At 43.6% G+C, this 25,855-nt stretch overlaps 1 long non-coding RNA gene across 1 annotated transcript in view; it reads left to right on the top strand.

Moving 5' to 3' along the window:
• The first annotated feature begins 1,807 nt into the window (after positions 1–1,807).
• LOC125937466 (uncharacterized) overlaps positions 1,808–25,855 on the top strand; it is a 41,087-nt gene continuing 17,039 nt past the window's right edge. Inside the window, exon 1 of the long non-coding RNA XR_007462388.1 lies at positions 1,808–1,928. This is a non-coding gene — a long non-coding RNA (uncharacterized LOC125937466). The remainder of the gene's footprint in view (positions 1,929–25,855) is intronic.

Below are 25,855 nucleotides of genomic sequence, written 5' to 3'. Positions count from 1 at the left end.
TCCTGGCTGTGTGGAGAAGTTCCCTGCAGTGATGTTCTAGGAGCACATAAGGACGACAGGTGATTGACAGGGCAGGGTGAGCGGGGTACAGGGTTGGGGTCATGGGGGTCTGCACAAGGCTGTCCTGCCCACGTCGCTTGGTCTTGTTCTCTCCGTGTCCAGGGCTGGGGGCTCAGCAGCTGGGCCGGGCCTCCTTGACCCTGGTGGACGCCCAGCACCTTAGGGGATGCCTGCACAGAGCAGGCATTGCGGATGTCCCCCAGTGTCGTGTGGCAGTGTCTACCTTCAGCAGACAAACGTTTTAGCCACAGTGACCGTAGAGAAAAGATACAGTATAATCATAGCACTTAAAAATGGAAATTGAGAGAGTGGGGACAAATGGAATTTAAAATGCCCCGACATTATGATGACACCATTATTGGATCTGTGATTTCCTTGCTGGTTTTGTAGTGATCCAGCAAAAGCTGAGACGTTTCCCTGCAGGCCGTCTGGCCTCGTTTGGCACCAGGGCCTGCAGGCGTTGGGGTCCGCCGGTGTGGACGGAGGGCAGAGTTGGGTAGCGATCCTTGGACAAGCAGCTGCAGGGTGGTTAGGCCGTGCCCGGGGAGGTCTGTGCGCCTAGAAAACAAGCCTGTGCTCACGGTACTTAAGAGCGGTTCTCCCCGTGCGAGCGTCTGGTCGCCCTTACCACCCCCCCACCCACACAACAGGAACGGGTTATGAATTCTAGACCACCATATGCACTACACGATCATGGTGGTCTTTTAAGAACAAACAAAGGCAACAGGAAAGCATCAAATTATGTTTAAGAAAGTCTATCGAGTATAAAAATGTTTAAAAACTCCCGTTTCCCTTCTCTCCTTGTGACTCATAGATACCCTCACCTCACCGGTGTCTGAAGCACGAGTTTTGCTCTGCCGGTTTGATAATATAGCATTACGTGCGCGTGTGTGTGTGTGTGTGTGTGTGTGTGTGTGTGTATGCATGTGCACGTGCGTGAGGTGTCCTTTCAAAAATCAGCGTGAAGATCAGAGATGTTCAGAGGCGAGGCTGCCGAACCCAGGGCTGTAGAGCCATCACAGGGCTGGGGAGGGAGGTGACTTCCGACAGGCCAGGCTTTTTGCAGTCTGCGGCGGAGGGATTCTGTAGGATTAGACCCTGGGTGTTGCCTGTGGGGATAATCCCCCCCTCCACCCCGCCCCCCACTCACGAACTGCTCTAAGGAAGGCCTCGATTTGCCCGGACACCACTGCCTTAGAGCAGCAGCTGTTCATAAAGCACAGTACTTGCGGCGGGATGTGAACACCTTTCTGTGTGGAACTGCAGGGGGATTTAGGTGGGCTGAAAGTAATGACCTGCCTGTGAATCTGACGGGAGCAGCGGGGTTAGAGTTGCCTCCTTGTTGAGAATGTCCTTTTGAAATACATTCTAAGATATTGCTCCCGTCCTATTAATTATGTCACAAACTTAGCAAAGCTGAATAATTAATGATCGCGGGGCACCCGGAACTATAAAATGCCATGTAAATGTTAAGGAGTAAAAATTACTCTGTGTATTAATTAAACAGATAGGCTGCTTTAAAAATAGTCCATGGTGGGAAGATTAATTTCCAGAAGAGCCAAAAAGCTTTTCTGTTGGACTATCCTAAGAAACTTTTGATATCTAATTATCTCAACCACAGTTTAGGAGACCCGGGCATTCTGTATTCTGAAGTGTTTTAAAGGCAAATGGCTGCTTAGCACTTTTAGCTCTGGAAATGAAGTTGCCTATTGAATTTTGATAAAATTTGTGCCTGCTTGATTCTCTCTAGCCGGAGGCAGTTTGGGTCTAAAGCCAAGAAAGAAGTCAAGATCATTGAGCACCAAACACAGACCCTTCAGGCTGATGCCTCACCTGGCCACAGCCTTGACCTTGACCTTCGCCAGCAGGTGAGATGGCTCTTAGGGTTTGCTCTGTAAAAATGAGTGTGAGGTCCTGCCTGGCATTAGTAAGGAGTGAGGGGAGAGGCAGGTGGGGACTTCATTTTCTAAGTGGGGACAGGAAAGTCTGTGGCTAAAATCTGATGTTCAGGTTAAAAGTGATGTCTGAATCTTGATTGTCTGTATATCTGGGTGGATGGGATCCACAGAGGATTTGAAAAACCTTGAACCAACGTTTCTCCATATTTTCGAAAAGAAACAGACTTGGCTGTTAAAATTTCTCTACCTCTGATAAAGGTTCTAATTTAAATTTTTCAAAAATAGGTCAAGGTTGTGTGCACATGTAGGATTGGGGAGGGGGGTCGGAGTCAGGCTACTGAATAAAATAATGGTGATAGTCCTGTAAATTCACACGGAGCTTTGCATTTTATAGCAGGCTTCCATCTATGCCTCTCAGCTATTCCTCCGCAAAGCCCTGGAATGTTGCCTGGGCAGTTGTGTGCTATCACCACCTTCTGAAGGTCAGAAAATTGGGGATTTGCCTAAGATCACAGGGTCTGGGAGCAGATGCACTGGGAATATAACTCCACACTTTGGACCTTTATCCTGTGTTCTTTCCTCCCTATGCAATCCTGCTTCTTAGGGAATTAATTTCTGAGTAATTGAGAATCGGTGTGTGTTTGAAATTTACTGTACCGATGGGTAGGCTGGTGCCAGGCTTTACAAAAGGAGGGTAATCGGAGGGCCCTGCCAGTCTGGTGTGCAGCTAGCTTGTGGGGCTGCCTGGCTGGGAGGGGCATGAGCGGGCACACCTCTGCTCTTACTGCACTCAAGCCTGGCATTCCACGGTTCTCGAACAGCAAATCCTACAGACTGAGCTTCAGGTACCACTAAGATCAATCAATCCAAGCCACCCAGAAGAAAATAAATGTAAATCACTCACACCCAACATCTTACTTAAAATATTTTTCAGTGGTTTTTGAGATTTAATTTGCACATGGTAAAATGCACAGATTTTAGGGTATAGTTCAATGACAAGCATATACCCTTGTGTAATGAATGCTCAAACCAAATATGCAACATTTCCCTCTTTGGGGCACCTGGGTGGCTCGCTCAATCAGTTAAGCGTCCAGCTTCACTCAGGTCATGATCTCACGGCTGGTGGGTTCAAGTCCCACGTCAGGCTCTGTGCTGACAGCTCAGCCTGGAGCCTGCTTTGCATTACGTGCCTCCCTCACTCTCTGCCTCTCCCCCACACACTTTCTGTCTCTGTCTCTGTCTCTCTCTCAAAAATAAATAAACATTAACATTTTTAAAAATTAAATTAAAAAAAAATTTCCCTCTTTACAGTTGGCCCTCACCTCGAGAGACAACCACCTTTCTGAGTTCTACTCCCAGAGCTTAATTTTGTCAGTTCTTGAGCTTCCTGTAAATGGAAACATACAGTATATATTTTTTGCGTGTGTCCAGTTTATTTCATCCAACATAATGTCTTAATGTTCCTCAATGTTGTTGATAGTTTATTAATTTTTAGTGCTGAGTTAGTAACATTAAATAAATAAACCACAATTTTTTAATACATTCTCCCAGGGCTGGGCATTTGGGTTGTGTCTAATCTTTTAGCTACTGTGACTAAGACACCAGTGAATATTCTCATCCAAGGTTTTCATTTTTCTTAGGGTATTTACTTGCAGGGTAATTGCATATGTGTATGTCTAAATTTATAGAAACTGCCATTTTTCAGAGAGGTAGTACCATTTTATATTCATTTCAGCAATGCATGAGAGTCCTGGTTACTCTATTCTGAGATAAAAACTGTTTGGTGTCTCAAAACTGTTGCAAAAAAAATCAGGTTGTATGAGTCATCTAAGTCTGTTCTTTTTCAAAATTTTCTTGGGTGTTTTGACTCGTCTGGGCACTTTGTATTTCCGTATACAATTTTGGATCTGCTTACCAGGTTTTTAGTTTTTGTTTTTTTGAACACAAAGCCTGATTGGATTTATTTGAGATTGCATGGAATCTATTTTTTTTTTATTAAATATAATTTGTCAAATTGGTTTCCATACAAGACCCAGTGCTCATCCCAATAGGTGTCCTCCTCAATGCCCATCACCCACTTTCCCCTCTCTCCCACTCCCCATCAATCCTCAGTTTGTTCTCAGTATTTAAGAGTCTCTTATGGTTTGCCTCCTTCCCTCTCTGTAACTTTTTTTTTGCCCCCCTCTCCCATGGTCTTCTGTTAAGTTTCTCAGGATCCACATATGAGTGAAAACATATGGTACCTGTCTTTCTCTGACTGACTTATTTCACTTAGAATAATACCCTCCAGTTCCATCTGTGTTGCTACAAATGGACAGATTTCATTCTTTCTCATCGCCAAGTAGTATTCCATTGTATATATAAACCACATCTTCTCTATCCATTCATCAGTTGATGGACATTTAGGCTTTTTTTTTCATAATTTGGCTATTATTGAAAGTGCTGCTATAAACATTGGGGTACATATGCCCCTTGCCTGGAATCTATTAAGCAATTTGGGCAGTTCTGGGTCTTTCAAATCTAAGAAGATGGTTTATCTCTCTTTATATAGGAATTTAATTTTTCTTAGTGTTTTATAATTTACAGTGTAGAGGTCTTTCACATTTTTTACTAAATTTATTCAAATAGAATTGCTTTTAAAATTTAGTTATCAAATGTTTCTTAATGTCATGTAAAAATATAATTGAATTTTTTATATTAACCTCTTATAGTCTCACTGAATTCACTTAGTAAATTTAGTAGTTTCATTATAGACTCTTTAGGATTTTCTATATATATCATCATGTCACATGTACATGAAGAGAGTTTTACTTCTTCCTTGCCAATATTTATGCCTTTTAAAAATTCTTTTTCTTGTCTTGTTGGACTGGCGAAAACCTACAGTAAAATATTGAATAACAATGGTGAGAGTGGACATTCTTATTTTGTTCCTGATTTTGTAAGAAAAGTATTCCATATTTCCCTATTAAGTGTGAACATTCACTGAAGAGTTTTTGTGGAATGCCTTTTATTAGACTGAGGAAGTTCCTTTCTACTCCTAGTTGGCTGGATATTTTTATCACGAATATTGGATTTTGACTTAATTTTTCTATTTAGCTGATCATATGAGATTTCTTCATTCTATTAATGAAGTGAGTTACATTGATTACGTTTCAAATATTGAGCTGGATTTGCATTCTTTAATTGGTCATAATGTATTATAATATTTTTATATTATTGGATTCAAATTGGTCATGTTTGGATAAGGATTTTTGTGTTTATATCTGTGAACAATATACTTTTCTTTCCTTTGAAATATCCTTGTTAGGTTTTGGTATAAGGGTTTGCTGTCCTCATAACATGAATAAGAAAGTGGTCCCTTCTATATTTTCTCAAGGAGTTTTTATAAGATTGGTATTATTTCTTCCTTAAATTTGATAGTGTTTACTAAGAAGCCATCTGGGCATTTTTTTTAATACAAAGATTTTTGATTACTCTATTAATTTCTTCAACAAATATGAATCTTAAGATTACCAAGTTCTTAGGGGCACCTGCATGGCTCAGTTGGTTAAGCATCCAAAGCTTGATTTAAGTTCAGGTCATGATATCACGGTTTGTGAGTTTGAGCCCCACATTGGGCTCTGTGTTGGCAGCATGGAGTCTGCTTGGGATTCTCTCTCTTTCTCTCCCTCTCTGCTCCTCCCTGCGTGCTCTCTCTCTCTTTCTCTGAAAGTAAATAAATTAATTAAAAAAAAAAAGATTACCAAGTTCTTCTGTGTTAGTTTTGTTACTTTGTGTATTTCAAGGAGTTTGTCCTTTTCTGCTAATTTGTAAACTTTAAGTTGTCAATAATATTTTCTTATCATAATATTAATGTCTATAGGATCTGTAGTGATGACCTTATTCCTAATATAATTTTTGGCTTTTTGAGGGGGGTCAATTTTGCCAGCCATTTATCAGTTTTGTTAATCTTTTCAAATAATATACTTTTGTCTTGAATGCTTTTGTTATATTTTTATGCATTTTTTGTTATTGATTTAATTTCTTGTCTTTATTATGTTCTCTTTTCTATTTAGTTGGGAATTAATTTGCTCTTTTTTTCTAGCTTGTTGCTCTAAAACCTTTCTGTATAAAATAAAAATGTATTGTTAACAAAATTTCTGCTAATTTTATTTTGTGTATTTTTAAGCTTTGTTTTTTAGCACATACAGATTTTGGGGTTATTATTTCTTCTAGAGGAAGTTAGCCTGTTATATTCATTAATATTTCTCTTCATTTCTGGTCATTTTTCTTGTCTTGAAGTCTACTTTCTTTGGTATTGATACAACCATACTGGTTTTTTATGCTTAGTGTTTTCGTGGTATATCTCTTCCCAACCTTTTATTTTAACCTGTCATTGTATCAACCTATGTGGGTCACGGTAAGATTTTTATAAATAGCACATGGTGAGATCTTGCTTTTTTATACAATTTGATAATCTTTTAATTTGGAATGTTAAGTTCATTTTTATTTACCGTAGTTCCTAATATAGTTAAGTCTTCTGTTTTGGTACTTGCCTTGTCCTGTCTTTTCTTGGTTTCTTCATTCCCTCTTTCTTCTTCTTGTGAATACTGTAAGTATTGTAATATGCATCCTTATCTTGCCAGTATCCACCTTGAATTGGCATTATACCACTTTATATATAATGTAAACTTAAAAGACTGTAATTCTTTCTTTTTTAGGGGGTTATTGAGTAATTTCTTAGTTCCATATGATCTCCTCTCTGCTTTTACCCGTACTTGTTTGCTTTTTCTTTTCCCCAAGAATCTGGAGTGTGTGTATTTAAGCTCCTTTAAGGGTGATTCTAGCGAGCCAACAGAGTTGAGAACCACAGGAGCTTTTTGGGGAGCTTCCTAGTGTGACCTGAAAATAAACTTCACTAACAGATAAAAGGCAGCAGCATTAAATTATCATGAAAATTTACATTGGGTCAAAGTAATCTGATGATGAAACCTGATAATTTTTCACATGTATAGCAAAGGAAAATAAAATTCATCTTTGAATTTTTTGCCCAGCGTTACTGGTAAGTATTACAAAGAGGCAAGAGAATCTACACATTTACTTCTCTGTCCGCTATTTACAAATCCATGGCCCATGAAGTTAATAGATCACATAACGAAGAGCCGCTATATATTCCACATTTATATGTGTATATATACACATATATATGTGCACCTGTGTAACAGAAGTGTGATATGTACAACACGTTTCCTTTTTCTTCAGCTCTATTTATTTTTTATCTTGGTTTAAACTTAATTTATCTTTATTTTATAAGCTCTGTATCGATACTATTAGTAAAAATTAAAGTTTCTCTTGATTTTTAGAGAGACACCCCACAAATGCCAAGATCAGAGAAATAGAGAGGTCACAATTCTAGCTTAAGGTTTCAAGGGGAGCAATAAAAGGTGATTAATGGAAATTAATTAATTAGTAAAAAATCACGGAATCCTAAAAAAAAAAAAAAAATCCCATGCCATGCATGGGTAATAGTACTGAACAGGACAGGGTCAGGTCCACACCTCATCAAGATGTCAGTCTAATTGACCCCAAGACCCTCCAGACTTTCCTGACCTTCACCTCCTTACACACTCTGGTTTCTGGCCTTGCTCAGGGTCTCCATTGTGGCTCTGTTGATCCTTCATCTTGTCTTGTCTTTCCTTTCCTTTCCTTTCCTTTCCTTTCCTTTCCCTTCCCTTCCCTTCCCTTCCCTTCCCTTCCCTTCCCTTCCCTTCCTTTCCTTTCCTTTCCCTCTCTCTCTCTCTCTCTCTCTCTCTCTTACTCCTCCCACCTCTCTCCCCCCCAACCCTTCTCTCTACCCACCTACTGCAGCAGGGGTTGACCCACTGAAAATCTGGCTATTGGAATCTCCAGGAAGAAACACTTCAACTGTGGAGGAAAAGGCTGTCTGTGTTTTAAAACAAGCCCAGAGAGAAGCTGGTGTTTTCTGTAACATATCCTGGCTTTCTTGTTTCTCTCTAGTTTATAGCCCCTGTTGTCTCTTCTCTGACTTGTGAGGAAATAGTTCAATGAAGCTGGTTGTAACATGATAAAACTTTATGCTAAGAACCTCTCCCCACTTCACACCCATTTTTTAATTTTTAAAAAATTTTTTAAATGTTTTTATTTATTTTTGAGACAGAGAGAGAGGGAGACACAGAATCCGAAGCAGGCTCCAGGCTCTGAGCTGTCAGCACAGAGCCTGACACGGGGCTCAAACTCACAGACTGTGAGATCATGACCTGAGCCGAAGTCGGACGCTTAACCGACTGAGCCACTCAGGTGCCCCTTCACACCCATTTTTTAAGAAAGCTATCAGACCTTGCTTCTAGCCCCCATCTCCTAATTCTCATGGGTATAATGATGCCAGTCAACTGGCTTCAAGTTTCAGGGTCTGGGTAACCTCAGGTTTGATGAGTTCAATGTTTAGTCAATGTGCTGGGTCCTCCTCAAGCACAGAGAAACACTCGTGAGAGTAGCCTACACCTTAAGTGTCTGGGTCTGGAGTTGAGTGAGCAGGAAAAGTACCACCGGCTAGGTCAGCTGGCCCTGCCTCTCCTCCCTTCTAATGTGACAAAAATGAATAATTAGCGCTTCGCTTCACAGTTAAAAGGTAGGTAATAGAAATGAGGTCGAATGGCTTCTGTCAGTGCACGTGCGTTTACATATTTAGTAAGCACACGGGACCTCGCTGGTAGGTTCACCAGGTAAAATACAGTCCCCCAAATTCGAATCTCAGACGTCCAATGTATGATTTTTTAGTCTAAGTACATCCCAGCACCTGAACTAAAACTTATGCATTGCTTAACTGAAATTCTCCTGTTTCTACTTGTTAAATCTGGCGGTGGTCCTTGCTAGGTCCTGGACGTGTGCTAGGGCTCGAGTCAGACACGGTCCCTGCCGCACGGAGTATGCCATGCCTTGTCTGGGGTCTGGCAGTAGCAGGTGGGCAAGCCACTTACCCTCTTCCTTATCCCCTTTCTTCGCCATTGCCCTCACAGGTCTGGAGACAGGGAGGACCTGTCTAGCCCTTAGTGAGTACCACTACCCAACCCCCACCCCCCCCTGCATCACTCACATTCCCTTGCCTTTAACAAGGAGAGGATGTCCTTTGGAGCCTGTTCAGTTCAGGAAGAGATGGGACCCTTCTCCCCACCGGCTCGTCAGCCGCTGGCTAGCGGGGCTGGCTTGATGAGGCAAGGGCTGGTGGGGTGGGGGCCTCTGAGAGAGACGATGGGCTCCTGAAGAGCCTGCCAAGGCTTTTTTCCCTGCCTACCCTCTCCAGAACTGGCAGATGTGTTCCCTCCTCCCTTCTTCACACGACCTGTGTGTCAGGCACCTTTCCAGCCCCTGAGGACCGGCAACCAACAGCCCTGCCTGGGTGGCCAGGTAGGATTCCTGTTTTCTGCCTTTGGCCATGGGTGCTATCCTTGGGTCTCTTACTAAACTCCTCCCATAGGGCCCAGGACATCCCAAGCCGGCTTCCCACTGCTGAGTACCGATGGCACCCTGCATGCTTCCTGGCTCGGGGGCACACTGGTGGGCATCTTGGCATGCGGGTCTTGCACCGCCCGGCTGATGCCCTCTATGTTCTTATCCACTGACTGCGATGGCAGAACCCCTCCTGAGGTGGCCATAATGCTCAGTAAATGTCAGCTGTTGTTGTTGCCATCACCGCTGAAACTCAAGTTTCCTACCCTCACCTTACCAATAGCCACATTGTGACAAGGTTTCCTCCTGCATGGAAATCACTCAAGGCCCTCCCTCTTTATCATCTCACCTGGACCCTCCCCAGCTCCCCTTCCTGCACCCTGTCCCCCACATGCAGCCTGGCCTCATCAGATACATTCTCCACAAGCAACTAACCTGAATAGAATCTGAACTCCACTTGACTGCTGGACCCTCCTAGAACCCTCCAAAGCCTTCCGTACTGGATACCCTTAAGCTCTCTCCTGTGGCACTTTCCTCTGTCTGGCCCCTTGCCAGCCTCCACCCCACTGTGTCTTCTCTCCTCTACCTTGAGGTTCTGTACTCGGCCTCTGCCCTGCTTTGGCCTTCCCTGCAAGCAGCGTCCTCAGCCTGTCTCCACATTCATCTCTCACGTCTTGGTCTTTCCTCACTGGCAGTTCGTAGATACAGTTCAGACTGGCATCTCCTCCGGGACACCTTCTCTGAGTCTCTCTTGGAATAAGGAGCCCCTTTAGAAGCTTCTTGGAGCAGCAGCCTGGGCCCCCTCTTGTCACTGCACCATTATGATTGGTCTGAGGTTGTGCAGGCTTCACACATAGAAGCTGTGGGTCCTTAATTTGGCATCTCCACACCTAACGGTAGGTACCTAGCTCTCTGCACAGGTTGCTTCCGCTGCACTGAATGAAATTGCCTTGTGTAATTACGTCACACTTGGCCACGTAGTTGTTCGAAGCTTTGCTTTTCAACTTTCTGTTGGTCCCTAAAGCAGCAGTTATATGGCGGGAAGGAGTTAGTCCAAGAGCTCGCTGGCCAGTGCAGTTGGTAGCTGATACCTCTCCTGGGAGTCGTTTAGGGGGATTTGCTACTACAATGAATTTCCTAGCTTTTAATTTCAGTATTTTAAGTGTACCAGCCAAAAGGAGTATTTTGGGCCCACCTCACCTCTTATTCATTCAAGGCTGGGTTCCAGGCCAGTGGGGGTGGTGGGGGGGTGGGTCACAGCACCATCGCTGTTATCTTTCACTGGGATTCTCTCATTTTCTCTCACAGTCTCTTCTTACCCAACATCTTTTTTTTAATGTTTGTTTTTTTATTTGTTTAAAATGTTTATTTATTTTTGAGAGACAGAGCACGAGCACAGGAGGGGCAGAGAGAGGGAGACATAGAATCTGAAGTAGGCTCCAGGCTCTGAGCTGTCAGCACAGAACCCGATGTGGGGCTCAAACTTATGTACCGAGAGATTGGGACCTGAGCCGAAGTTGGACGCTCAACCGACTGAGCTACCCAGGCGCCCCTTTTTATTTATTTTTGAGGGAGGGAGAGAGAGAGAGAGAGAGAGAGAGAATCTGGCGCAAGCTCCACGCTGTCAGCTCAGAGCCCAACATGGGGCTCAATCTCACAAACCGTATGATCATGACCTGAGTTGAAATTAAGAGTCAGACACTTAACTGACTGAGCCACCCAGGCACCCCTACCCAACATCTTTAAGAATAAAATTACAATAATAACTAACATATTCTATTGCTTATCATGTATCACATACTGTCCTTAGTAACTTCTTTAACACCTCAGACAACTCACCAAGTGTCTCCTTGTTTTTTAATTGATGTTTCCATAATACCTAGAACAGTGCCTGGCACAAAATAAGATCTCATTAAGGTGAAATGATACTTTATGACTTCAGAAACTCACCAAAGTCCTGTCCTTGTCAAAGAATGGAGTCCAGGATATTTAAGTGCTTTGGATATTCCTCAGCAAATGAACACCACCATTTGTGCATTGAACTGTGTTTTTAATATAATCCTGAAACCTTATTGCCAAAAAGTCTTGTCTGCTGTTTTTATGTAAAACAGACTTTTGTAAATTGAATCCTGCCCTCTCACTGACTTAACAGTTTTAGAGATACTCTGCATTTCTCCGGAATCTCACCCTGTGGGTGGGTTCTAATAATTCAAGTGGCTGTAACAAATACCTTGCATTTCTAGAGGCATTGCCTATAAAATAAACGTATTTCGAAATGAGGAATAATTTTTCCACAGAACCCATAAATCCTAATTGATCCTCTGGGCCACTCTGAGTTTCTCGTATCAGATAGTCTCAAGATACGCATCTTCTGGACTCTACCATACCCTGCACGTGGGAGGCTTCTCAGTTCCCCTTTGCAAGCAGACATGAGAGTATATTAAAGAATTAGAGTCACTGGGTGCACCTTTGTGTCTGGGAGACAGAGGCTCCCCTCCGCGGGGTCTATGTCTTGTCAATGTTAAGTAAAATCACAGGCCAGCATTGGAAAGAAATCTCACTAGACCTCTGCTAGGAGAGAGTCTCATGAGTCTTTCTTTTCTTAAAGCAGATTTATTTCTTATTCCCCACCCATTTCTACCCTAGAGAATGTCTAGGGCTCTGTGTGTGTGTGTGTGTGTGTGTGTGTGTGTGTGTGTGTTTAGGGATGTCAGCAGGGAGTCATATATACATTTTTTTTTAAATGCTCAGCTCTGGGATTCTCTGAGAATTATTATATGGCAGTCACAGTGAAAGACATGGGGGGTGGTACTATAGCAGATCAAGAATGCTATTAACTTCCTCAGGGCACTGGCAAACTCGTTATTCATCATGAAAAGAGCATGTTTAGGACTAGAGAGTCCTGGGCTTGAATCCTAGCACCGCTCTGCTCTGGGAGACCTAGACTTAGGTATGTAGCCTCACTCGGACCTCTGTTTCCCCATCTATAAAATGGGGATATAATTTCCTGTTTCATGGGGTTGTTGAAAGGACAAAGTTAGATGAAGTGTCAATGAAACAAATGATGATTTCCCTGTATTTCCATTTGTCCCAGCTTATTGGTCTCAGTTCTGAGGTTGGATGGCAGTCTTTCCTGTTTGCTGTAGAATGAGGTCCAATGCAACATCTTTTGCATGTTCAGGTTTCACTGAGGAAACAAGGATATTCAGACATTGCAATATTATCCCGTGGATGGAAAAAGGTAAATACCTTGAGCCAAAATTGATTTTGTCATTACTTAAATGAAGAGGCAAGCCCCAGAATGGGAGGAAATGTTTGCCATACATGTATCTTACAAGGGAACACGAAAGGGACATGTAAAAACATGGAAAATAAAATTCAGCTAAAAACAAGAGGGGCAAGCCAATAGAGTATGCACAAAAGAATCAAGTAGACGCTTAACAAAAGCAAATGTATGACTGATGAGCCAATGCATACATAAAAAGATGCTAGTTATCAGGGAAATGTAAATTAAAGCCATGACGATACGCCATTCCATATCCACTAGACTGACTAAAATTAAAAAGACTGAAAAGACCAACTATTGGCAGACGTGGAACAACTAGAATTCTGCACTGCGGGTAGGAATGTAAAATTGCGCAAACACTTTGGAAAACTGTTTGGCAGTTTCTTCAAACGTTGAAAATGTATCTGCCATATGACGCAGTCACTTCCCTCCTACATATTTACTAAAGAGAAATAAAGACATATGTCTCCTCTAAGATTTTTTACATGAGTTTCCATAGTGTTTTCTTTGTAACAGCCCTCAACTGGAAACAACCAGAATGTTCATCAACCGTGAATGCAAAAATGATGGGTGATCTGTGCATTGCACAGAGTGGAATTCTGGTCAGCAATAAAAAGGAACAAATGCTACAGTAAGGATGAATCTCAAAATAGCGTACTGATTGAAAGAAGCAAGACATAACATATTGTATAATCTTATTTACATAAAATGTAAACTAATCTTTACCGACAAGCAGCAGGTTAGTGGTTGGCTGGAGAATGGGGATCAAGGAAAGGATGGACCGCAAAAAGACATGAAGCATTTTTTTTGGAAGGTGTTGGAAATGTTCTGTAGCTTGACTCTAGTATTATGGGTATTTACAGTCGTCAAAACTCTTTAAATGGCATGCTTTGAATGAATGCAGTCTGTCGTAAAATAAATTATCCTCAATGATGTTGATAAGGAAGAAAGATAAATTATGTAAAGCAAAAATGCAATGAATTTTAAAACATGCAGAATATATAGAATATATTCTCTATATATGCATAGAATATATTCTCTATATATGCATAGAATATGTATATATATATATATATATAATCTCAAAAGTAGCACAATGGGGGGGAGAATAAAATGGAAGTGTATTGTTGTATTACAAAGTTATTACATTATCGGAGAAGTGGTGCAATGTTATTTGAGAGAAGAATGTGTTAGGCTAAAGACGCATAGGTTAGACCATAAAAATCACTAAAAAACATAAAAGTAACATAGTTAAAGCTGGAACAACAGTGGAATACTAAAACCGATTCCATTAATCAAAAGAAGACGGAAGCAGAGGGAAAAGAGAACAAAGAACATATGGGATAAATAGAGGGGGATATTGCAAGATAATAGTTTCATACTTAATCATGTTGATAATTACATTAGGTATAAATGGTTTAAACCCTCCTCTTTAATTTGCAGATTGTTAGACATGATAAAAAATCAAGAGTGAACTAGATGCTTTCTATACGAAACCCACTTAAAATATAAAATCTGAGATTAGAAGTGTGAGAATAAAACATTTACACCTGCAAACATTAACCGTAAGAGAGCTGGAGTGGATATATTATTATCAGATAAAGTAGACTCAGAAAAAATAATATTACCAGAAATGAAGAGGAACACTTCATAATGATAAACAGTCTACTCATCAGAAAGACATAAAAATCAAATGTGTATGGACTTGGACTCACAAAATAGCTTCAAAATACTTGAAGCAAAAGTGGCAAGTATTGAAAGGAGAAATTGACAAATCTAAAATTAAAGTCGCAGACCTCAGTCCTTCTGAATAAGTGATATAATAAAATCAATTTAAAAATCGATATAATAAACAGTAATGATACAAAACATATGAACAATATTACTAATGAGCCTGACCTAAATGACATTTACAGAATACCCAACAACATAATGCACTTTTCTTTTCTCTTTTCTCTTTTATTTTATTTATTTTATTTAGGTATAATTAATATACAGGGTTATATTAGTTTCAGGTGAACAATACATGTCCGATTCAACAATTCTGTACATTACTCAGTGTTCATCAAGATATGCATATTCTTTTTTTAAATTTTTTTAACGTTTATTCATTTTTTGATAGAGACAGAGTGTGAGTGGGGGAGGGGCAGAGGGAGAGGGAGACCCAGAATCCAAAGCAGGCTCCAGGCTCCGAGCTGTCAGCGCAGAGCCCGACGCGGGGCTCGAACTCACAGACCGCGAGATCATGAACTGAGCCGAAAGTCGGACGCCCAACCGACTGAGCCACCCAGGCGCCCCAAGATATGCATATTCTTAATCCTCTTCACCTATTTCACCCGTCCCCCCTCCACCCACCTCCCCTCTGGTAACCATCAGTTTGTTCTTTGTAGTTAAGAGTCTGGGTTTTTTTGTTCTCTCTTTCTTTTTGCTTTGTTCACTTGTTTCATTTCTTAAATTCCACATATGAGTGAAATCATATGGGATATGTCTTTCTCTGGCTGACTTATTTCACTAAGCATTATACCTTCTGTGTCCATCCATATTATTGCAAATGGCAAGATTTCATTCTTTTTTTTTTATGGCTGAATAATATTCTATTGTAGGTATATATACCAGATCTTCTGTATCCATTCACCTATTAATGGACACTTGGATTGCTTCCATATCTTCGCTATTGTAAATAATACTACAGTAAACGTAGGGGTACATGTATCTTTTTGAATTAGTGTTTTCATTTTCTTTGGATAAATGCCCAGTAGTGGAATTACTGGATCATGTGGTAATTTTATTTTTATTTTTTTAAGAAACCACCATACTGTTTTCCACAGTGGCTGCACCACTGTGCATTCCCACCAACCATGCACAAGGGTTCCTTTTTTTCTTCATATCCTCACCAATACTTGTTATTTCTTGTGTTTTTTATTTTAGCCATTCTGACAGGTGTGAGATGATATCTCATTGTGGTTTTAATTTGCATTTCCCTGATGATTTGTGATGTCGAGCATATTTTCATGGTAGTTAGCCATCTGTATGTCTTTCTTTGAGAAAATGTCTATTCTTTTCGAGTGCACATAGAACATTTATTAAGACAGACCATGTAAATGTAAAGGATTGAAATCATGCAAAATATGTTTTCTGATTATAATGAAATTAAATTAGAAATTAATAATGAAAACATCCGGAATAATTCCATACATTAGGAAATTAGACAACACACATACTTTATAGGTCAAAAAAGAAATCACAGGGAAATCAGAAAATATTTTGAACAAAATGAAAATGAAACAGAACATATCAGAATATGTGGTACACAGCTAGCGCAGTGCTTAGACAAAAATTTATAATTTAAATAGTTACATTAGAAAAGAAGAAAGGTAGAGGGGCACCTGGGTGGCTCAGTCAGTTAAGCACCCACCTCTTGATCTCAGCTCAGGTCTTGATCTCAGGGTCATGACTTTAAGCTCTGAGTTGGCCTCCACACTGGGCGTGGAGCCTACTTTAAAAAAAAAAAGAAAAAAGAAAGAAAAAAAGAGAAGTGGAAAACCAATGGTATAAATTTCCATTGTAAGAAGTTATAAAAAAAAGGATCAAATCAAATTCAAAGTAAGCACAAAGAATAAGAAAAATGAGAGAAGACTTTGAAAGAATAGCCAAAAATAAACCTAATTAAGCCAAAAATTATTTTTTCTTTCAAAAGATAGATAAAATTGATAAACCTTCAGCTAGATTCATTAAGAAAAAAAGAGACAAATGGTCAGGATCTGAAATAAATGAGATGACATCAGTACACATCCTACAGACACTGAAAGGATAAAATTAAATATTATTATTATTGGTGTCATGTCAATGTAATGCCAATATGTTTGACAACAGATATGAAATAGAAAATTTCATGAAAGATACATGTTACTAAGTGACTCAGAAAGAACTGAAAAATCTGAATAGCTTCATCTGGCATTGCTGGTGAAATCTACCAAATACTTAAGAAAATAAAACATACTAACTTTACACAAACTCCTTCAGAAAATGAAAGAGAAGGGAAACCTTTCTAACTCACTTTAGGAGTATCACCCTGACATCAAACACCAGACAAAGACACTGTGAGACTAATATCCCTTGTGAACAAAATGTTAGTAGATCCGTATATTTTACTGTAAAATAATATATAGCAAACATGTGGGGTTTATGCTAGGAGTGTTAGGTTTGTGTAACATTTGAAAATCAATTTGTATGATTTACCATAGTCACCTTATAAACAAGAAACACCATGTAAGTATCTCAACAGATGACACTCAGTTGATAGAAAACAGTGAATCATCACGTCTAACGGCAAACACTCTTATCAATCTCCTGAGTCTGGGACTTCAGTTGAGAAGACCAGTAAGGCCATACTTCATGGTACTTTCCATGAGTTTGAGGTGCTTAGAGGAAAGTACCCACCCCAGTGTGTTTACCACACTTGACTTTAGGTCCTGGAGTTTGGTTGAGCATAGAGAGAAAGAGTTCACTAAGGATTTTGTTCCCAGGAGTTGTTACAAACAATAACTCATTTTAAGAGACTTTAAAAACAGGTCAATAGGAAGGTGTTCAGCAGGGAGAGAGAGGGGAACCTATACTCTCCATTACAGCATTTTGAAATATGACAAAGAAGAAAACCTGAGGGGGAGGTGTGCAGATGGAGGGAGGAGGCCCGTAGAGATTGCACTGTGCAGCAGTTGTGGCCACAGGTGGCTGAGAGGTGAAGGGAAACAGTGACTTTTACCACTTTGAAGGAAGAAATTATTCATTTCTGTATACCTATCGGCGCTAAAACAAATTGCACAAACTTGGTGGCTTAAAATAACACAAATTTGTTGTAGCTCTGGAGATCAGAAGTCTGGAGTGGGTCTCCATGAAAAATCAAAGCGTTAGCAGGCTGCACTCCTTCCGGAGACTCTAGGGGAGAATCTGCTTCCTTGCCTTTTCTAGCTTCTGGAAGCCACTTCATTACTTGGCTCATGGCCCTTTCCCCCGTTTCAAAACCAGCAATGGCCAGTCGAGTCTCTCGCTGCGTCTCCCTGACTGCTTTGTTGTCACATCTTCTCTGGCCTCCCTCTCGCTTATAAGGAACCTCGTGATTACACTGGGCTCCCCTGGATAATCCAGGATGATCTTCCGAGCGAGCGCAAGATCCTCGATTTAATCGCAAGTGAAAAATCCCTTCTGCCACGTGGGGGTAACATACTCCAGGTTTCAGGGACGAGGACGTGGACATCTTGGGGGAGGGGCATTATTTATTCCACCTAGCACACGTTCAGTGGCAGTAGCATTAGACAAATTAAAAATACGAGAGACATGTAAAACTTTTGTGTGTGAAGGGCAGAGGGAGGTAGTTTAGAATATGATCCTATATGGTAGACCGAAACAGGGAGAGCGTGAAACCGAGTGCCTGCTTTTCGTGGGGTCGAGGGGTGCGAAGACAAACGTCAGTGTGAACCATGGGGCCTCTGAGGGACCGGCAGGAAAGTGAACCTGGACAGAAGGCAAGGGAGATTTCCCAGGAGAGGTGGCGTGGTGCAGCCTCACGGTGGCAGGGTGCAGGGTGACAGTTCTGAAGGGCACATGGAGCCTTCGGGAGCGTCTTGAGGAAGGAGCAGGTGGCACCTGCGCCCGGCCTCAGATGCGCCTGCGCCGTGGTGCTGTGGTGGTGGGCGGGGCTGCTGCTTCCATCACAGGCCTGCGCTCCTCTCACAGGTATGCCGGGGGCCTCCTGGACAAGGACGTCTTCCGTGGGAAGGAGCTCGTGGACAGTCGCCCCTTGCAGGCTCTGGTGGCGGGGCTGAAGGCCTACAGTACGTGGGAGAACGTCAGCTGCCTGCAGGACTGCCCCGAGTGCACAAGAGGCATGGTGAGCCCCGCAGGTCCCCCCTGCTGCAGTGCGCGTGCCAGGCCAGCCCTGTGCGCCAGCGAGCGGAGCACCGGCTTCGGAGCCGGGAGGAAACCCGGAGCCCGGGTGACCCGGGGTGCATCACGCGTGTCCGCCCCCTACCCTGCTGCGAGGACTGGTGCGGACGGTAATTGTAAAATGCTGGCCGGATGGCCTGGCCCGTGGAGGCCCGCAGTCTATATATCGTTAAACTTGCGGTGGCCGCTGTGGACAGTATGGGAAAGGGCCAATGAGGGTCGGCTGATGAAAGCACCGCTCCAGTGTTTGAAATCCCCCTTGCGGAGGATACAGGAAGTGACCCCGGGGCTATCCAGCCCTGGGAAGAAGGCAGACCGGGATGTGCCGAGCATTTGGAGACTGCTTAGTATGTCCCCAGCCCTGGGCCTCAGCCTGGATTGTGCTGTGAGGGGCACGAGGTGTTGAGAAGTGTCAGTATGAGTCTTTGGAGAGTTGAGGGGGACGTTGAGAACAGCTAGAATCTGTGCCCAATCCCCCCACAACCCTGAGAGCACAGGTGCCGGCGAGGTTCGGGGAAACAAATAGGAGATGGGGAGTCTCTGCAACCCTATGGGGGTTCAGAGCTGGGGAGAAGGGGGACCCACGGGGGAGTGTGTGAAGGCATGGCAGGTGTGGTGTGGGGTTGTGGACCTGTGACACGGTGGCATGGCAGGGCTCCGGGCATCAGCTGCGGTGGCGCCTGGGGTTTATCCCCAGATGACAGCCCTGCATTGGCGACCCCCAGGGGCTGCGTTGCTTCCTCCACGTGCAGGAAGGATGCAGGTGCTGCTGGAGCCTCCAAAAAACACTTCCTGGAGGAAGGAGGGGACAGGGAGCCCCTGCTGGGTTTTTGGCCCGAGTTTAATCCTGAATCTGGCTGAATATTGGCCTACAGACGGCAGCTCTGAACTTGCAGGGGAAGGAAGAGGAAGAGTTTTGGCCTCAGTGAGAACGAAGGGCTCAAGAGCAAGTTAAGGACGTTGGTGGGAAACAAAAGGGAAAGGCTAAGTTTCCAGAAAGCCTGTCACCCTGCCTCTGTGTATCAGAGCTGGGGCCTCTGGAGGGGTAAGGAGAGAGGTGAGGAAGGGCTGGACCTTCACAATAGGCAGAGCCCCAGGGTTTGTCCCACACGAACCATGTGGATGGGAAGGAGAGCCTCCTGCGTTCTCTCATCTGAGAGCCAGTGTAATCATTTCTCTTAAGGTAGCCACGTAAAGATGTGCCCGTGATGCAGGGAGGCCTCAGTTAGGTAGGTGTGCACTCTGTCCACGATGGTGGTGGTGGTGACATTGGTGATGGGCATGCTTGCTTTGCTCCTGTGGGGCTGTTGTGTGGGAGTCCACATGGAAAGAAAGAGAATGGAGAACAAAATAACAGCTGGCCCCGGGGCACAGCTGGACCAGGAGCCGAGGTCCTCTGAGGCAGCTAGGTGCAGTGGCTCATTGTGACATTCCTTAGTGACCCGACAAGGTTTAAGCCTCCTGCCACATGGCTGGTTTCCACCTGTAGCTCCAGGGAGGTGGCTGTCTCTTTGAACAGGGATTGTGGGGTACAGCAAGAAAATTTAGGTTAGCAGGTGGGAGGTAAGACCGGAAGTGACCCCCTGCCACCTCAGGCAGAGGTAGCCCACACAGGGGAGGGTTAGGGCTCTGCCGGGAGTATTGAGCAGATGCAGATATTGTGGCTTCCGACAGGTGACTCAACCCGAAGGTGTGCTCAAAACCACCTGTGGTCTTCTAGTCTTCCTCCCTTGGCTCATTCCCTTTGATGCATTTCATAGGCTGACATGCCCAGTGGCCTTCTGCCCCTGGGCCTTCATAACCTCCTGGATGACCTGAAGGACAGACAGAATGATGGACAGCTGGACTGATGGGCAGATGGACTGATGGCAAATAGGATGATGAACAGACAGACTCGTTGATTGCACTGTTGCCCTGTGCATTCATTATCTCTGATAATTTAGTTTCAGTGGAATGTTACTAATTTGGCTCTTTGGGATTTCAGATTATGTATTTGCAAATGGGAAAGAGAAAAAGGCTATTATAATGTCTCCCAAGCATTGACACTTACAAAAGTGATCAGTTCTTCCTGTCTGCTTGGCTTTTCTTGGGACTGAGGGGAAGATTCAAGACCCAGCGGCCTCCAACGTTTGGTCTAGGAGAGAGTTCACCATCCCTGCACAGTTGCTCTTAAACTGTGTGTGCAAACGTGTGGGTTCTGAAGTTCTTTCTCTCCACATTTAATATCTATAGCACTTGGTGGTCTCCTTTAATAATATTATCACTGTGTGTCAGGAAACCATGAGAAAGCCTTAGGTTGGCTCTTTCTACAGGAGCCTCAACAATTGTCGCTTTCTTTGGGTGATAGGTTGAATGTTGCAAGAGTGACATTTAGTTGCTAAAAGAACATTTTTAGCAATGAAGTAGACAAATGCAGAGCACGAGTGGAAGCGTAGTCTGTCACTTTTTGTGCATAAAGCCTGACATAAATGACATTTCATACCATTTTTTCCCCACAATTAGATCAAGTGAACAATACTGATTGGAATTTTCATAATTCCTGTTCATGCAAGCACACCATTGCCTTAACAACTGCTGATTAGGAGTCATTGCTAAGTATTTCTAAGTTCCGTCTCTGTGTGTGGAGCAGTGTAGTAGGTACACGTTCCCTATCCTGAGGCCCAGATAATGTGAGGGGGGACACTGTATGCTGTGCATGGAATTGCGTGACCCTACAATTCTGTCAAATGAGCATTTGGGGGCTCCCGCTCCGACCAGGTTGAAGTTCCATGTGGCAAGTATACCCTCCTGACTGAAACAGCCAGAAGGTGGATGATATATGTGAACTAAACGGTTTTCAAGACACTGGACATCAGGCAGTGAGGGACAGTGATCTCTGACAGCGAGGAAATGCGCCAGATGAGCCCTACGTTTGCCCCAATTTTACTGCCTTGAGAGAGTTTCCACACCATCCCTTAGGTGGGGCAGCCGAGGCAGAGCGCAGCGAACTCCCCGATTTGAAGATGCTGAGATTCCAGGGCAACCAAAGCATCTGGAATTCACAGAATAGGGTAGGGGACAGAAGAGAACTGGTCGGTCAGAGAGAGAATTCGGGCGTCTGCAGTGGTCCCCTTTGACCGTTCAGCTGAGCACGGATTATTGCATGTGTGTGAGGGAAAGAATCATGTGGAAGGAACGGAGGGAGAGGTATCGGGTCCTCACATGGGACTGAGAATAGCGCCTTTTCCCACAGGCCAGTCTGGAATACCTTAAAGCTCAGCCTAAGAAAAAAAGAAATGTTATGTATGAAAGAAAAAAGATACAGGTTGATAGCAGATTTCTCACCGGAAAAAAAATTACAAGCAAGAAGATAGTGGACCACCATTTTACAAAGTACTAAAGGGAAAAAAAAAAAAAAAGATCTATACTCAGCGAAATTATATTTCAAAAAAAAAAAGGTATAATAAAGACATATTCAGTCTTGGCAGAGTTGAAAGGATTCGTCACCAGGGGACTTTCACTATAAGAAATATTAGAGGACGTTCTTCACACAGAGGGAAAATGATACAAGATAGAAACGTAGATCTGCAGAAAGCAATGAAAAGTGCCCAAAATGGTAACTTTCTGGGCCAATGTAGAAGATTTGTCCTAGTGTTTACATCTCTTTAAAAGGTAATGGACTCTCTCAACAAAACATAATAATCATGTAGAGTGAGGTTTATAACATACGTAAAAGCAAAATGTGTGACAATAATCACATAAAGGCCGGAAGGGAGAAAAGGCAGTAATACTATGGTGAGGTTTTTATGCTATACCTAATGTGGTATCACATCACCTGGAAGGAGACTGACCGTGGGAAGTTGAAGATTTATACTATAAACCCTAAAGCCGCCACTAAAATAATGAAGAGTTATAGCTAATCGGCCAACAAAGGAGTTAAAATGGAATCCAGCAATCCTAAATCAATCCAAAAGAAGGCAGGAAAAGAAGTAGCAGAGAATGAAGAGATTGTTCAAGTAGAAAACAAACAGCCGTATGGTAGATGTAAGCCAAACCATGTTTGAAAACGCTTTAAATGCAAATACCCCAATTGAAAGGCAGAGCTTGCCAGATTGGATAGAAAAAGCAAGACCAAACTATATGCCTCCAAGAAACACACTTCGAATTTAAAGACACAAAGAGGTTAAAAGTAAAAAAGGTGGAAAAAGAGATGCCATGCACACACTCCTCAAAGGAGAGCTGGAGTGACTTAATATCAGAGAAAATGGATTTCAGAGCCAAGAACGCTGCCGTGGCCATTTCATCACGACAGAGGGCCAATTCCAGAGGATGTAATAACCCTAAACCCAATAACGACCTTTGCAGGTGGCTACTTTGCTTATCCCCACTTTGCAGATGAGGAAGTGGGGGCTCAGAGCAGTTGGACTTGCCCGAGCTCCCACAGGCTGCCGGGGGAGTTGAAGCCTGATTCGTCTGACCCCCGAGCCCATGTTGCTGTGGTGAAGCAATGCCCTGAGCAGGAGTGGGAAATCACACGGAGCTGCCTGGGAGGCTCGCCAAGGAGGTGAAGTTCACCTTCTCTGTGTGGAGTGAACAAATGCCACGGAGTGAATGAGACACCCATTGCACGCAGGTCCTACTTCAGTTTAACAGAATGTTACAAAGCCCACACTTAACCAAAGATGAGGTCTGAGCTCCATGGGGCTCAGTGCCTCTGGTACTCCAGCCCTGCCCTTCCAACTGATGCTTCATGCTGATGAACGGCAGCCTCTTCCCATGTCAGACACAACACATGCAGGGGCCCAGGATCCAGGGGCTGTGGGGTCTCTTTACTTTGTATTTGTTTTAGTTAACAGTCATTAAGCACCTTCTATATATGTAGGCACCTTTATAAGTGCTTTCCATGTAGTAACTTAGCTAACTCTCAAATTAGATGAGTACTATTAATCAGACTAACTTTCCACAGGAGAAAACTGAGGCCAGATCGGGATGAAACAACTGGCCCACGGTTAAGCAGCTAAAATGTGGCAGAGTTAGCCTTTAAAGCCAGAGAGTCTGTCTCCAGAGGCCATGCTCGAAACCACTGTGCCATATGCAAACCAGATGTGCCCCATGCTCCAGAAGATAGCTGGGCTCACGTTAATGGGATGAGCGCAGTTTGAATCTAGCATGCCACTTCGCAGCTATGTGACCTTGGACAGGTCTCTCCCCTTCCTGAGCCTATAGACGACTCTTGCTGAACTGCCCGGAAGTTAGCATTAAACCGGATCCTCCCATCATGGGGGAGGTTGGCTGGCAGGACCAGACCCTCTTCCTATCAGACCCTCTGAGGTGACTCTCTGCTCTTGCCCCCTGTTACAGGGCTGGGGGAGGTGAGGCGGGATGTGGTTAGATTACTCACCCCAAACCTCTTTGGTAAGTCAGGGAGGGGCTGGAACAGGAGCTGGGAAAGCAAAGCCCACTCCTGGCGTGCAGCCGGGCACCATTCCCAACGGCCAGGGCTTTGTGCTCACACGTGTTCTGCATTTTGGCTTTTAATCTCCATATGTAAGTGGAGAACCCAACTGGCCTCATTTGGACATGATGAAAACCCTTCACCTGCCCATGTGGGAACACCGAGAATCAAATTCTGTGGGCTCTGGTTAGTCACGTGACTCAGGCCTCAGCTGCTTCTCTTTGCTTCCACCTTCTTTCTTTAAGGATTGACAGGGTCAACCAAGTTCTTAGGATTGTTGCTATTCGACTATCCTTACGCATTGTCTCTTTTCTCCATATCCAAGCAAACTCAGATTGAATTTCCTACCGTTGTCTGAGAGAGGAATAGCAAAGCAGAACCCTGGACTGCAGAACCTTTTTAGGAGGCTGCATCATGAAGAGGGGCAGTATGAGAGGTGGTGAGGGGAGCACTCATCACAGAAGGGGTGGGACCTTTTGGTCAGGGCTCTGTGACCTTGGATCTTACCACTTGGAGCCTCAGTTTCCTCACCTCTTGAAACCTAGCATCTGATAGGCACTCAGGAAAATACTAGAATCTCCTCTGCTTTTTTTTCCTGGATGTGAATCCCAGCTCTCTCATCGTCCTCCCACCATGACCCATTAGACACATGTGGGAACTGCCTGGTTAGGGCTCCTCAGGGTGCGGCCTTGGAGAGTAGAAGCAAGTCACATTCTCAGCAGATCTGACTCCAAATCATCAGGGTCTGCAAAAACAGGTGTGGGGCCTAGAAACTGCATAGTTCCTGCTGTTTCTTCCACTGGAGTAGAACTTAACGGGAGCCCTGGCTGTTGACCTTGGCCCTACACAGCCACATTCTTCACAGGGGCCTGCTACAATGTCCTTTGGCCCTTGATTGTTACCTGTACCTGGATGCCCATGACCGGGGGCTGTGCTGTCTGTGTGGTCCCCTTGATATCAACAGTGGAAGATGCCACCCCCTCCATCAGGGCCCCTTTGTGAGAGCCTTCCCATCTCAGCCCCTGGCTGCTCCATTTCTCCTCAGTGTGTTTCAGAATCCCGCATGAAAGAGCAGAACTGGCTGAAGCAGAATAAAGAAATATCTGTACAAAATTGGAGCAGGGGAAAGTCTCAGAAGAGATCTATGACCCAGCGTGATGCTAAGGTTATCAGCAGACATGCATTGACCGTTCCTTTCATGTTAGACACAGAGCTGCTGTTTGCTGTTTGGAGATGTCATCCAGCTGGGCAATGACTGAATCGTTATATTTTAAAGATTGCATAAGAGAACACTAAAACAATTACAAGTGTTTGTAAATTAAAAAAAAAAAAAGTGATGTGATGTGGAGCCCCTCGGTTATTTAGTAGACTTAATCCCAAGACTTATTCCTCAGGGAGATTCAACACCACCTCATTTATCTGGCATTGACCATTTCTTGGAACAGAGCCAAGGCCTGAAATAAGCAAAACAGAACTCTGGGAATCCCAAAGAGAGGACATGAAGTCCATGTGCTGAAGCTCAAGCCCTTACTCGTTCCCGAAGGAGCCTGGCCAGCTTCTCTGGAGCCTGGTCATGCTTGTTGACTCTCACACATGGTTCCTGATTTCCTGGGGGTGCTGCAGAGTAGTAAGGAGAGAGGGTATCTGAATGCAAGCAGCTAAGAGCGCTGCTGACCAAAGAAGAGCCAGAAGAACTAGAAAAACCAGACTCAAAAATACAAGAGTGGAGTAGGCCCACTTTAGGCCCGAGGAGGAATTGGAACTCTTGTGGAATATGAAGTCCTTCAG

This window comes from Panthera uncia, assembly GCF_023721935.1.
Source record: "Panthera uncia isolate 11264 chromosome A3 unlocalized genomic scaffold, Puncia_PCG_1.0 HiC_scaffold_12, whole genome shotgun sequence".
In the NCBI taxonomy this organism is placed as follows: domain Eukaryota; kingdom Metazoa; phylum Chordata; class Mammalia; order Carnivora; family Felidae; genus Panthera; species Panthera uncia.
Note: the sequence above shows the minus strand (reverse complement) of the source record. Positions and strands in the feature narration are given on the sequence as shown.